The sequence below is a fragment of the Esox lucius genome, chromosome 25 (assembly GCF_011004845.1).
Source record: "Esox lucius isolate fEsoLuc1 chromosome 25, fEsoLuc1.pri, whole genome shotgun sequence".
Taxonomy (NCBI): domain Eukaryota; kingdom Metazoa; phylum Chordata; class Actinopteri; order Esociformes; family Esocidae; genus Esox; species Esox lucius.
In genome coordinates, this window is record NC_047593.1 from 20,471,336 (window position 1) to 20,487,141 (window position 15,806).

The window sequence follows — 15,806 nt, forward strand, 5'->3', positions numbered from 1 at the left end:
ACAAGAAGTCTATAGGCTACAGTCATGCCCTAGTTCTCATCGATGGCACTGAGGTGGAGCGAGTCCAGGTTCAAATTCCTGGGTGTCCACATCTCTGAGGACCTCTCCTGGTCCCTCAACACCTCAGCCCTGATCAAAAAGGCATGGTAGAGCCTGTAATTCCTGAGGAGGCTGAATAAGGCCCGTCTGTCTTCCAGGATCCTTGTGAACTTTTACCGCTGCACAATCGAGAGCATTCTGAGAAACTGCGCCACAGTGTGGTTTGACGTTTGCTCTGTAGCCGACCAGAAGGCCCTGCAACGGGTGGTGAAAACCGCCCAGCACATCATGGGTATCCAGCTCCCAGCCATCGTAGACTTCCAGTGCAAGCTGTGTCTGCACAGGGTCCGCGGCATCACCAGGGACCCTTCACAACCATGCCACAAACTGATTGCCCTCCTACCATCAGGCAGGCACTACAGGTCTCTCTGTTCTCGCACCAGCAAGCTCAGGAACAGTTTCTTTCCATCTATTTGAAGTGGCTGCCATTTTGAAAAGCTTGTAAAATTGCCTAAGTCACACTGTCTTTTGACTTGGGAAAAATAAAACGACCTAAGTCCCACTCTTGACATAGGCCATTACACTAAAGGTTTAGAATCACATGACCTGTTCAACTGAGGATCTAGGCAATTTTACCAGAGGAGGCCAGCACCATGAGATGATGATTTAGGCAAGAAAATATTTTTAGTCAAAAAATTACTTAGCCCATTATTTTAGGAAGGTGACTAAATATGACCATGGGGGTGTGACCAATGTTGCCAGATGTTGAGGTTTCCAGATAGGGTTGTATAGAAGAAATAGCATTTGTGCTGTTTTTATGAAATTCAACACTACTGTTGTTTGCTCCTTGGGGTTTAAGGCCGGGTGTCTCTGGAAAGCACTTTGTGACAACTGCTGTTGTAAAAAGGGCTTTATAAATAAATTTGATTGATTGATGTGGAGTTTGCAGGTTATTGGGGTGGATAATACTGTCAGTGAAATATGGCAACCCTGGGTGTAACAGCAGATCTTGTTGGCTCATTTGCTAAGGATTTGAACTGTGGAAGATAGCTAGCTTACGTAACAAAAGATGGAATTTAGAAGAAAAGCAATACATTATACAAATTAAATAATATATGTGCCCTTAAGAGAGGTCTTTAGTGAAGTTGTTGAGCAGCAGAAGCATTAGAAGATGGACGGATCTGATGTTACATTGGCGGGAGCAGCATCGCAGAGGGGAAGTTATGATTCAGGTCTAACAGCAGCTAGCAGCAAAGTTTTGTAACTGCAGGTACGTTTGGTTGTGGCCTAATAACAAGTGTTTGTTTATCATGGTAAATGAAATGTACTTTTTGGGGAGCATTAAATATGAATATTATCTCCCTCTATCTTTTAGTTGGGAAATCAGTAACAATAGTATGTTTTAGCGGTGGGGGAGCCTAAAGTTTGCACCCATGGGAGAGAAAGCTAAGCTCCGCCCCTGACGTGACTGTCTTTTCCTGTTAGGCTCCTTGCTTATGGAATAGTCTGCTGACTCTTGTCCCCCTTGCCCATTTGAAACATTTATTGGAGGATTTTTGTTTCTGTGTTGCTCGTGGTTTGAGATACCAGGGCACTAAGAGTCCCCCTGGACTATACTTGTTTGGGCTATAATTTTAAGATTAAGTTTAATAATAATTGTTATTTCAATCAGCAATTGCTGTTGGAAATAATTAATAGTAGTCAAATTATTATTGATGAAAGTATGTTGTCCATTAATGTATTTCATATTTCAGTTTCTTTTTTTTTTTACGTAGCAGTCTTTACAAGAGGAGAGACAGAGACAATTATTATTAGGCCTCAAGACCTGCGGTTCATCCGGCTGGACGAAGAAAGGTGCACTGCTCAAATGAAGACGTTATAAAATGAGTCGTTGTGGCAAAAGAACAACATAAATAACTGCTTTCGTACCTGTAATCTTATTTCTAATGCAGCGAGAGTAACCGAGATTTAAGGCAATGTGTGATGGATGATACAGCATAAAATAGTGTCGATGATAGTAAACAAGGCAAATTATCACAGGTACTAAATGTTTTGGGCGTTTCCTGTAAACCTGGCCAGATATTATGAATATTATGAATACAAAGCCGCTTAAAATGTAAAAATTATCTTTCAAATAAAAGTTTTTGTTAGAAAATCCTTACCTTGTGTCTCAGAAATCCTTCTCTTCTAGATTGTATCTTACTTTCCTCTACACTTCCGTGTAAAACTCGTTCATGACATCATCATCAGCAGGTATACCGGTACTGCACAATGTTTCAGTTACTGTTTGTCAGTTCCCGGTTGTTTCCTGAGAACTTGTTCATCAGGTTTTATCAAAAGGCCTTTTTCCTGTACAGCAGTATGTGCCTATTTCAGGAAAAGTTGTGACAAAGTCTTGTCACTGCATAGTATATAGGCTGTTTTACACTTGTCCAGAAACAGTATTTGATATTGTTTTATACAATTTCAGCTGCATATTTTTATTTCCTGAACTCCGACTGTTTACACCTGTTTCTGACCTGACCATGCTTACACCTGGTTCTGACCTGACCGTGTTTACACCTGGTTCTGACCTGACCGTGTTTACACCTGGTTCTGACATGACCGTGTTTACACCTGGTTCTGACATGACCGCGTTTATACCTGGTTCTGACCTGACCGTGTTTACACCTGGTTCTGACCTGACCGCGTTTACACCTGGTTCTGACATGACCGCGTTTACACCTGGTTCTGACATGACCGCGTTTACACCTGGTTCTGACATGACCGTGTTTACACCTGATTCTAACATGGATCTCTTGTCCTGATTTCATCCACATTGTCTCATTCATCCATCCACTGTGTCTGCATTCTGACCAGGTTTTCTGTTCCCTCTGAATGCAAATAATCATATTATATATTCTCTCTAAATAATAATGTTGATTATAATACACATGTTAATATCATTAGTCAATAGAGTCACTTATATTTCAGCATATATCTTATCTGTCCGCAGGGACTGGCTGAGGTTTCCTCAAGTTTTTGTTATAACCCTGAAGTAGCTCATCTGATTCACCTAATCAAGGAAGTTATAATTATTTCACAGTTTAAATCAGGTTTGCTATCTCAAGGAGAGGTTTGAGAACCGCTAATCTAGATAAAGGGATAAAGATGATTTAAATGATTTCACTCTACAGGTCTGTCCATTCTAATAAGACAACAAGACAGCGCCTGTCTGACTACCTCTGGAGGTGATCAGGTAAATCTGTTCCCAGTCTTCCTTGCCAACTGAACACCAGTCTAAACATTTGGGCACAATCTGTTCTAGACAACATCAGAACACTGTACACATGTAGGAGCCAGGTATAAACAGGGCAACTGTTTGAAAAAAAAACAGGAAGGACAGGACCAATGGACAACATCCTCATCAACAAACAAAAACACACATCTGAGTGGTTCTCCAACAGGTATAAACACCATATATGATCATACTTACATTATCACTAACATTATCACTATCATTATTGTCATGTAATTATGTTATTTACAATACCCCCATACCTACCTGCAATAGCCTATTGTTGTCTTATAGTACATTTTCACAGTTCCCATTTATGAAGGCATACAAACATGTCCCTGGCTGAATCCTAAATTACACCCTATTCCTCTTTTTAGTGCACTACTTTGACCAGAGCCTTATGAATCCCTTTTCCCTATTTAGTGCACTATACTACTGTGCACTCCTGCCATCCACTCTCCATTCCTGCCCTCCTCACAGGCTCCTGATCCAAAGTAGGGCACTTAAAAGGGGACAGGTTGCTATTTGGGATGCAGTAACTCTGGTTAAATCAAAAATCAAAGGATAATCTGGAATTTGTGGGAATGGAACAAGCAGTATGCAATATCCAAACCCATCACTTAAACATGAGATACTACCTCATCATCTACAATACCTTCTGAATGTCTACACCTGGATTGTTCATGTCAGTGCCTCAGAGTTTCATGGGTTTAGTTTGTTTTCTCACTGATCTACAGAGCAAACTCACTCAGACTTTCAGAGAATTCTTGAAAAAAAATTGTATGAATATAAATGTAGTTTTATGCTTGGTTAATACTCTGTTAAATTGTAGTCATTTACATGGTTTCTGGAGTAATTCAGCAGTTTCTACAGGTTCCTTCTTTTGGGTTGTGAATTGCAGAGCAAGCTGAGTTTTTAAAAGAACCAAGGGACAATGTTGTGAAACAGATCAGGGGGTGGGTATAACATATTTAACAGCCTCTGAATATATTTGGAGCACAGTACAGACAGTTATTAAGCGGTGAAAGGTGTATGGTACGACCAAGACCCTCTATAGACCAGACAGGATACCAGGGAGCCCAATGACACATTTGACACTACAGGTTTTTATTATCAGACTGGTCACATTCTGCATGTGAGACCAATATCCCAAGATCTTTAGACATCTGACACGCTGGGTGACAAAAAGAAAGCCATTATCAAAGAAAGGTGACGACATTTAGGGTTGATAACCTTGTCTTGTGGGATGTCACCTCCTTACAGAGGGTCAGGGGTTGAAGGTTAAAGGGCAACCAGGGGTTGGCTAGTTGATTGCGGCACGTCTTCGTTTAGACTGAAGCTTGATATTCCATAAACTGTATAATATAACGCAAGCACACACACACACACACACACACACAATGAGAACAGGAGTTGCATTGAACCCACAGTGTAAAACCATTATAATACACTACTCAATATAATTAAGGGAACTTAAATCACACATTGGGTCTCGATGAAAGAAATATATTAAAGATCAAAATCGTTACTGTCTCATTTATTGAGAACAAAATGACGTAACAACGTTCATTGGAAACCAAAATCACCAACTGATTGAGGGCTGGATTCAAACTCACACCGAAAATCAAAGTAAACAATTGAAATCACAGGCTGTTCCATCTTGAGTGAATTTTATTACAGCAACTCACAATGTGACTCAGTGTGTGGCCCCCACATGCCTGTACGCACTCCCGACAACGTCTGGGCATGCTCCTGATGAGACTGTGGATGGTGTCCTGGGGGGTCTCCTCCCAGACCTGGATCAGGGCATCAGTGAGCTCCTGGACAGTCTGTGGTGCTACTTGGCGGCATCGAATGCACCAATAACATCCCAGAGGTTCTCAATTATATTTGGGTCTAGGGAATGAGGGCCAGTCAATGACATCAACGCCTTCATCATCCAGGAACTGCCTACACACACTGGCCACATCAGGCCGGGCATTGTCCAGCACCAGGAGGAACCCAGGGCCCACTGCACCAGCGTAAGGTCTGACGATGGGTCTGAGGATTTCATCCCAGTACTGAACAGCAGTCAGGGTACTGAGCCCTGTATGACCCTCCAAGGATATGCCTCCACAGACCATCACTGACCCACCGCCAAACCGGTCATGCTGGATGATGTTGCAGGCAGAATAACGTTCACCGCGGCGTCTCCAGACTCTTTCATGTCTGTCACATGTGCTCAGTGTGAACCTGCTCTCATCTGTGAAGTGAACGGGACGCCACTGGCGGACTTCTCTGGCAAATGCCAATCGAGCTGCACGGTGCTGGGCTGTAGCACAGATCCCAATAGAGGACGTCAGGCCCTCATGCCACCCTCATGGAGTCTGTTTCTGACAGTTTGGTCAGAAACATGCACACCAGCAGCCAGCTGGAGGTCATTTTGTAGGGCTCTGGGTGTGCTCCTCCTGTTCCCCCTTGCACAAAGGAGCAGATTCTGGTCCTGCTGCTGGGTTGATGCCCATCTATGGCCCTGTCCACCTCTCCTCGTGTAACAGCCCATTTCCTGGTATCTCATGCTCTTGTGACTGTACTGGGAGACACAGCAAACCTTCTTGCGACGGCATAAATGGATGTACCAAGCTGGATAAGTGGGACTGCCTGTGTGACCTGAATGGGCTGCAGGTACTTCCTCATGCTACCAGTAGTGACAAGGACACTAGCAAAATGAAGAATCAGTCTTGAAGGATAAGGAGAGAGCAATTGTCTGTGTCCACCACCTGGACGAGTGACCTGGACGTGAACAAAGTTGACTGGAGAGTGACCTGGATGTGAACATAGTTGACTGGAGAGTGACCTGGATGTGAACATAGTTGACTGGAGAGTGACCTGGATGTGAACATAGTTGACTGGAGAGTGACCTGGATGTGAACATAGTTGACTGGAGAGTGACCTGGATGTGAACATGGTTGACTGGAGAGTGACCTGGATGTGAACATGGTTGACTGGAGAGTGACCTGGATGTGAACATAGTTGACTGGAGAGTGACCTGGATGTGAACATAGTTGAATGGAGAGTCAACACTCATCTGTCTTTCAGGTGAACAGAAAGGATAACTGGAGACTTTGATCCTAAGAAATAAAAGACTGATACCATATGGAACACTAACACTGATCTCAGTTGAAATAAAATGTAGACTAGTTGAACATGGTCTTTCTCCCTTTTAGACGTGAATTTACTGCAACCAGAGACTAAGCTGAGGTGAGCCTACTACAGACAAAAACAAAAATAAATCAATGTAGTTTATAAAAAACATTTATTACAAAATAGTAAAACAATATTTATACAGTATTCATGAATGTACAAACTGGAGATGTCAATAAAACATTACATTCCCCAACATTACAAATATAATCACATGACCCTTCAAATAACCAGTCATGTTTGATAATATAATGTAGAATAATCACATGACCCTTCAAATAACCAGTCATGTTTGATAATATAATGTAGAAAAATCACATGACCCTTCAAATAACCAGTCCTGTTTGATAATATAATGTAGAAAAATCACATGACCCTTCAAATAACCAGTCATGTTTGATAATATAATGTAGAAAAATCACATGACCCTTCAAATAACCAGTCATGTTTGATAATATAATGTAGAATAATCACATGACCCTTCAAATAACCAGTCCTGTTTGATAATATAATGTAGAATAATCACATGACCCTTCAAATAACCAGTCCTGGTTATTAAATGTTTTCTTTTTAAATCTATACATTTCATATGAAAAATCATGAGGCATATCTACTTAGTTTTAAAGTAGACAAAATATGAAATGTGTGTATTATATTCCTAAACACTTGAAATGCTAATAATCAGCAGTGTCTCTCAGTTTCTTATTTAAAAACGTCTATTCTTTTTTCACTTCTCGTTATATTAGCAAAAATGTGTTGTATTTATATCTTAGCAGATTCACCAGATCTCAAATCTCTGGTCAGTCAGGAAGGGCCTTCTGTCCTTGATTCTGTTGTTGAAGAGCCTGTAGAGAAAAACACTTGTTGCTGTTGTCTTTAGAAATGTCCCAACATTAGAATTATTGTTGTTACTATTCAGATTAAACACTTATTTTCAGACACTTGAATAGAGAGTTTCAATGTGTGTTTACACTACACTACTTTTTCTGAGGGGAACTCGAGGCTTTACATTATTTTATTGTATAAACTCTCAGATGTCGATAACTCCAGATGCCACTTTCCGAGGTGTGATTCAAATGAGCCACCTGGGATCTGCACGTGTGAAGACAATTGTATCTCGTTTCTATACATATCGATCCAATTTCCCCACAACTAACGACACAGTGTGTCTGGAACGAGACACTATCCTGCACGGTGCGTCTGGAACGAGACACTATCCTGCACGGTGCGTCTGGAACGAGACACTATCCTGCACGGTGCGTCTGGAACGACACACTATCCTGCACGGTGCGTCTGGAACGAGACACTATCCTGCACGGTGCGTCTGGAACGACACACTATCCTGCACGGTGCGTCTGGAACGAGACACTATCCTGCACGGTGCGTCTGGAACGAGACACTATCCTGCACGGTGCGTCTGGAACGACACACTATCCTGCACGGTGCGTCTGGAACGAGACACTATCCTGCACGGTGCGTCTGGAACGAGACACTATCCTGCATGGTGCGTCTGGAACGAGACACTATCCTGCACGGTGCGTCTGGAACGACACACTATCCTGCACGGTGCGTCTGGAACGACACACTATCCTGCACGGTGCGTCTGGAACGACACACTATCCTGCACGGTGCGTCTGGAACGACACACTATCCTGCACGGTGCGTCTGGAACGACACACTATCCTGCACGGTGCGTCTGAAACGAGACACTATCCTGCACGGTGCGTCTGGAACGACACACTATCCTGCACGGTGCGTCTGGAACGACACACTATCCTGCACGGTGCGTCTGGAACGACACACTATCCTGCACGGTGCGTCTGGAACGACACACTATCCTGCACGGTGCGTCTGGAACAAGACGGTGTGAAATCAAACGCTACAGAAATGATCATGGAAACGACGAGGAGTCATGAGTCCATCTAGAGTTTTATTCTGTCTCGTAATGTAAAGGAACCCAAAATTAAAAGGGACTTTTGTGGCCAATAGAAACGTTTCCTGGGACCTGTTTACCTACTGAATACACTAATAAACACACCCAGTAACAATCAGCCTTTTACCTCAAAGTGAAGCTCCATCTTAGACCTTAAATACCCTTCTAATAGTGAACCCACAGTAAAACACAATGTTGTTTTAACAAATAAAGGGGTGTTCATACACTTATTAAAACACACTTACCGTACAGTGTGTATTGAGGGGTTGGTAGAGACCAGTTGGACTATTCTGTCAGTCACAGCATCAGTGATGTCATTATGACTCAGGCTGAGAGAGAAAGACAGGAAGAGACAGGAAGAGATCAGACAACTGTCATGTTGTCACATGGAGAGACACACAGGAGGAAAGACACTCACTCCAGGACATGGACTTTGTTCAGGTGTGTGATCAGGGTGTGTAGGTGCTGGTCTGTGAGGTGACAGTGGCTGAGGTCCAGTTCTGACAGCCCTTCTGAGTGCTCCAGAACCAGGGCCAGAGATCCACAGGCCTTCTGGTCCAGCCTGGTCTCACTGAGGTCCATCTTCCCATCCAGGGCTCTGACCAGGGACTCTGCGTGTCTCAGTGCCTCCTCTTCAGTCCCCTCACACACAAGGTCCACAAGCTGAAGTAGCAGAACTTTGCTGAGGCTGAGGGGACAACAGAAAACATTACGACACTGAGGTCTGACTGATACTTTAACTAGTTGGTCAAATATTCATCTTTGTGTTTCTAACCTCAACTTGACAAAACGAAGAACAGGAAACAGCTCCCTCAGTGCTCCTTCCTCCACCTCACAGTCTGTTAGGATGAGACGGACCTGAGACTGGACCTGAGACTGGACCTGAGACTGGACCCGAGACTGGACCTGAGACTGGACCTGAGACTGGACCCGAGACTGGACCCGAGACTGGACCCGAGACTGGACCCGAGACTGGACCTGAGACTGGACCCGGGGACGGACCTGAGACTGGACCCGGGGACGGACCTGAGACTGGACCCGAGACTGGACCCGAGACTGGACCTGAGACTGGACCTGAGACTGGACCCGGGGACGGACCTGAGACTGGACCCGAGACTGGACCCGAGACTGGACCTGAGACTGGACCTGAGACTGGACCCGGGGACGGACCTGAGACTGGACCCGAGACTGGACCCGAGACTGGACCCGAGACTGGACCCGAGACTGGACCTGAGACTGGACCTGAGACTGGACCTGAGACTGGACCTCGGGGGGGGGCTGGGGCTGGTTCTGATGATGGGTTGTGAGCTTGAGCTTCTTGAGCTGAAAGTGTGGATCAGTCTGGGTCAGTTTCCGTTTCTTGGTGGGGTTATGGACCAGGTCTGGGCTGTGTTGGTTCTGCCTCAGAACAGCTGTGATGATCCTGCAGTGGTCAGTGGTCAGACACAGCGCCTCCTCCTGGTCATCACCTGACAGGTCCACAAAGGAGGAACAGGAGAAGTCCAGTCTGTGGTTCAGAGCCCTGAGCAGCCATACTGCTGTTGGTGGTGGTGCCCCCTGTTGGATCTGAGAGGCAGCGCAGCACCGGAGGAAACTCAGTAACAACCTCCTGTCAACACTAGAGAGAGAAAGAAATAGACAGACCAGCAACACAAATCAGATAAGAACAATATAACTACTGTATATGATGTCAACTCCCACACATTTCCCTTCCATTCCACTCTGAAGGGTTCAGGTTGGTGTTTAAAATCAGACTCATAGTTGAATCCATTGTAGCAGGTCAAAGAGATCCAACTAAACCTGAGTTGGGAGACCCTGTCCAGAAGAGGCAGGATGCTCTCTATCTCCCCCGGTGGTATGGAGGTCCACAGCAGGTTGACTTTGACTTGGTGGCTGTGTTGGAGGGTGAAACACAGAGCAGCACAGTCCACTCTGTCCAGCTCTCTACTGTTCAGGTTGATCCAATCTAAAGACCTCAACAAACTGGACACACAGTCACTGTCTCTCCTCTCATAGATCTCTCTGATGATGGACTTCACAAAGATGGAACTGGGCCTGGACAAAGATATAGAGAGGGTTGTCATGGTGATGTCAAGGGTTTATGAAGGATATCTCACATATCAACAGCTGACTGGAACATTAATAACAGATCTAGTAGTTAGAACACTGAAGTAACCAAAAGGAACTCTAGAGTAGCTAGTGTACATTCAGTGAAAAGTATTTGAATAGAGATTGATGTTTCCCACTTCCTGAATACAATCCTTCTCAGAAAGGGGAGGAGGTCTGAGATGTTCTTCTCCAGAAGCCTGTTCTTCCTGAGGTTCACAGTGATGTTGTGGGTTGAATTCTGCAGCAGAGAGAACAGCACCTCCCAGTCCAGCCTGCAGGAGGTCAGATCTCCTCCAACCTTCTCCAAGAACCTCTGAGTCAACTCCTCATCCTGAGATTCAGACACAACTACAACCAGCTTCTGGAGAGTGTCTGAGTGAAGTCTAGAAGGATGGAAGAAATGAACAGAAAACATCACTACATACTAGTTAACAGTCTAGAAGGATGGAAGAAATGAACAGAAAACATCACTACATACTAGTTAACAGTCTAGAAGGATGGAAGAAATGAACAGAAAACATCACTACATACTAGTTAACAGTCTAGAAGGATGGAAGAAATGAACAGAAAACATCACTACATACTAGTTAACAGTCTAGAAGGATGGAAGAAATGAACAGAAAACATCACTACATACTAGTTAACAGTCTAGAAGGATGGAAGAAATTAACAGAAAACATCACTACATACTAGTTAACAGTCTAGAAGGAAGGAAGAAATGAACAGAAAACATCACTACATACTAGTTAACAGTCTAGATGGGTGAGGGTTGTACTGAATTGAACCAGCTGACCTGAGGGTGGGAGGACCCTGGTGACTCAGCAGTATGATGACAGAGTGACCCTGAATACAGAAGTCAGTCAGGTCCAGACAATGTACCGTCCAGACTCTCAACAGGGACGCCACGTTACTCAGAGCCCTGGATAACAGTCTCTCTGATGGCTGTCTGCTGTCTGGGACCAGGGAGACTTCTGGAACAGTCCGTGGACTAGACCCTCTCCCTGTCCTCCTAACCAGTCTGGACAGTTTCACAGCCATGACCACGTTCAGTCTGGAATGACAAGATACAATACAAATCACTTTAAATAGAGACACCTTGTCAGATAAAAACGCACAATAAGATACACTATTAAATAGACCAGATCTGGTTTACAAAACATACCTGAGCTTATGTATCTTAGACCCTTGACTCAAAAGAAGACAGGCTCCTTGGACAGAGATCTTTCTGGGGGTGAGGGTGAGGTCCACTGTGGAGGGATAGAGGTCCAGGACTCTCCCCACAGACCTGCAGGTTTTCCAGGGTAAATCTCCTCCCAGTGACAGGGTGGAGCCCAAGGCCTGGAAGAGACAGACCAACTGCTGGTCCTCCTCTCTGGACCTCACAGGGATGGATTCACAAACACGCCTTGACAGTTAGTAGATTTTTACCAGTGACCTTTGAGTTCCTGTCAAAACCCTCAAACTGACTAGCTACCATCCACCAGGTTTCAGGTTAAATGTATACATTTCATGTTACAAAAAAAAAAACTTTTTTTTCTTGAAACCTGCTCATAAGGGAAATAGCTAAACCAGCTGCAACAGAAAAAAGAATAAACAACACAGACTTGGTGAATAAGTTCAGTTGTTGTTTGGAAATATAATGTTTACATACTACAGTCTTGCCAGTTAAAAGAAAATTGTGAAATTAACAAAAAACATCCAATACGTTCTCAAGGTGAAAACACCTTGTTAAAAAGAGAGATCAGAGGAGAATGACCAGACTAATTTACATTGACAGAAAGACACAAATACTCAAATAATCACAGTTTTCAACAGTGATGAACGAAATGCCACCTCTGAACACACAAAACACTGAACCTTAAATCTAATGGGCTACAGTAGCAAAACACCACGCTGTGAAGATTTACTAAAGTGACAGATGAGTGAATGTTATACTGACCTGAGCTGTAAGATATAGAGCAGACACTGAAGGAAACTCCTCACTTCACTCTCTTCATCTGACCAGCCCTTCAGCTCTACTGGTTTCTTCTCTGGTTGGAGTTTCAGTACTTCTAGGAGGAGGGAGGTCTTTCTCTTTGAGAGGTCTATAGACCAGACTGGAGGACTGGCTGACTGGTAAACTGGCTGTAATGCTGGAAGGACACTCCTGCCTGTGTGAGTCTCATAGTTCTTCACATGTGAGTACAGATCCAGCAGGAAATCACCCAGTTTATATTTTTCTTCTTTGCGAAAAGGAAAGGTTCTGTAAGTACAGACTGATGATACCAGATACAGTTTCTTCTCTCCTGTCTCCTCCTCCCACTCTGCTGCTTGAGACAGGAGATCCCCCAGGAACTTGATCTGTTCTGAGAGTTCAGACTCATCTGGACAGAACCTGCAACAAGGACAGTGAAAGGTTGTTAAGACATGGATGGACAGTCATACTTAAAGATACATAAACTGTATGTGAAGCAATTTTGTTCTTTACACAATTTTATTATTTTACATGAAAAAGTATTTTGGTGTTGATGAGAAATTCACATTCTCAGTGTTATAGAGTAATGCAATATATCTCATTGAAGGAATCAGACATTACATTTCATAAAATGTACCAACAGTAGAAGGTGAACATTTACAAGGTTTCTAATATAGACATTTATAACAATCATCACATTGTCACTAACCACCACACATGTTCAGACTGACCTGAGCTGTGAGATGTAGGGCAGACACTGAACGAAACTCTTCACTTCACTCTCTTCATCTGACCAGCCCTTCAGCTCTACTGGTTTCTTCACTGGTTGGAGTTTCAGTACTTCTAGGAGGAGGGAGGTCTTTCTCTTTGAGAGGTCTATAGACCAGACTGGAGGACTGGCTGACTGGTAAACTGGCTGTAATGCTGGAAGGACACTCCTGCCTGTTTGAGTCTCATAGTCCTTCACATGTGAGTACAGATCCAGCAGGAAATCACACTGATACCACTTATAATCATCATCATCATCATCATCATGGAAAGGGAAGGTTCTGTAAGTACAGACTGATGATACCAGACTCAGTTTCTTCTCTCCTGTCTCCTCCTCCCACACTGCTGCTTGAGACAGGAGATCCACCAGGAACTGGATCGGCTTTGAGAGTTTGGACCCATCTGGACAGAACCTGCAACAAGGACAGTGAAAGGTAGTTAAGACATGGATGGACAGTCATACTTAAAGATAAATATACTGTATGTGAAGCAATTTTGTTCTTTACACAATTTTATTATTTTACATGAAAAAGTATTTTGGTGTTGATGAGAAATTCACATTCTCAGTGTTATAGAGTAATGCAATATATCTCATTGAAGAAATCAGACATTACATTTCATAAAATGTACCAACAGTAGAAGGTGAACATTTACAAGGTTTCTAATACAGACATTTATAACAATCATCACATTGTCACTAACCACCACACATGTTATACTGACCTGAGCTGTGAGATGTAGGGCAGACACTGAAGGAAACTCCTCACATCACTCTCTTCATCTGACCAGTCACACAGCTCTACTGGTTTCTTCTCTGGTTGGAGTTTCAGTACTTCTAGGAGGAGGGAGGTCTTTCTCTCTGAGAGGTCTATAGACCAGACTGTAGGAGCTGACTGGTAAACTGGCTGTAATGCTGGAAGGACACTCCTGCCTGTTTGAGTCTCATAGTCCTTCACATGTGAGTACAGATCCAGTAGGAAATTACTCTGTTTAGAATTGTCTTCTTTGTGAAAAGGAAAGGTTCTGTAAGAACAGACTGATGATACCAGCTTCAGTTTCTTCTCTCCTGTCTCCTCCTCCCACTCTGCTGCTTGAGACAGGAGATCCACCAGGAACTGGATCTGTTCTGAGTGTTCAGACTCATCTGGACAGAACCTGCAATAATGACAGTGAAAGTTAATACATGGATAAACAGTCATACTGAAAGATAAATAAACTGTATGTGAAGCAGTTTTGATGTAACCCATTACGTTACTCAGACACATTTTTAACGCTACGTCCACACTACCCACGTGATTTCAGATAGCCATCGCTAGCATCGGCCAGAGTGCTTCGCTTGTGGACGTGCTAGTATTATAACAGAAGTTGTATGAAGGAAAGTCGGCTTACTACAACGGCCAAAATTGGAATAGAAACATCTTTTAATACATTTGTATATTTCTCTACTCAATTCATATGCCTCATTGATCTAATTCTGACACAACCTGCAATGCTAGCTACTGTATGTGAAAACCAGCTTCATAGAATTATGTACCCACCATCAGCCAAAGTAGCTAGCTATACAATATTGTTATTATATTTAATACAAGTGAAACCCACCAGAAGCACCAACTATCTCGGCCACCTGCCTCCACGCTGTTTTGTTCTTTCCAGTCTTTGACTACACAGAAGGAAGTTTGATGCATTTAGCTGCATGTCTATTTATTAGACTCCACTCACAACTCAATAACTGACACATAAATCACCTCCGACACCGAACGTTCCCACTCTCTTCACGTGCCTGTGTCACATTCTGAGCCACTCGCGCTGCAACGGCAACAATAAACAACGCTACATCTATTCTGTTTTCATTTTTCAGTGCACCTTCCTATTCAAACTCTTTCTTCTGTAACTGTATACATTGTAATTTGACCTTACCTACCTAATAACCAATAAATGTAACCTAATAAACAATAAGTGTAAACAAATCTCATTATCAGAATGAAATGCTCAATGTTATATCTCCCAAGTCATCAATAGTACATAGAGTAATAAACAATGACTAATTATCACAGTTGCTGTCAACAATCCACATAAACATTTTCCTTGTTTTAAAAAAAAAAAATTATACTATTACTTAGCTCAGCATTCACAGTCTTTCAAGTATGCTGGCTGAACTACTGTACGACCAGATCTAGTTGTGACAGGCTGTATGTACGTCCATCAGATGAAAAAGTCTCTGGCCTTGTGTGTTTTTTAAGTCACTGAATGTCGTGTCACAGGTGTGTCATGACTCAGTCTGAGGGGGCGACGATTCCTCCTCAGAACACCTCTATTGTCCAGTCTGACTTTGTGAGACCTGCTGTTAACTGGTTTCAGGACTGTGGCTTTACTCCAGACCGTGTGGGGTTGAAAAGGTTGGATTCTGACACTGTCTACTGGTTTCAGTGTGTTCAGGTCCTTAGCTGTCCTGTTGAAGTATGTTATCTGCCAGTTGATTGTCTATCAGTCCTTGTGTGGTTTGTTGTACTGCTAGCTGAAAATCAGGCGATGATGATGTTGTG

The 15,806-nt window shown here is 43.3% G+C and overlaps 1 protein-coding gene and 1 long non-coding RNA gene across 2 annotated transcripts in view; one reads left to right on the top strand and one right to left on the bottom strand.

Annotated features, from left to right (window-relative positions):
- The window catches only part of LOC117594098, a 39,133-nt gene extending 27,809 nt beyond the window's left edge, over positions 1–11,324 (bottom strand). Inside the window, exon 1 of the mRNA XM_034291024.1 lies at positions 10,963–11,324. The gene's annotated coding sequence lies outside the window, so the exon portion shown is untranslated. The remainder of the gene's footprint in view (positions 1–10,962) is intronic.
- LOC114830672 lies at positions 1,050–2,196 on the top strand. The gene is made up of 2 exons (XR_003778111.2): positions 1,050–1,309; positions 1,815–2,196. It is a non-coding gene; the product is annotated as an uncharacterized LOC114830672 (long non-coding RNA).
- Positions 11,325–15,806: the final 4,482 nt, after the last annotated feature.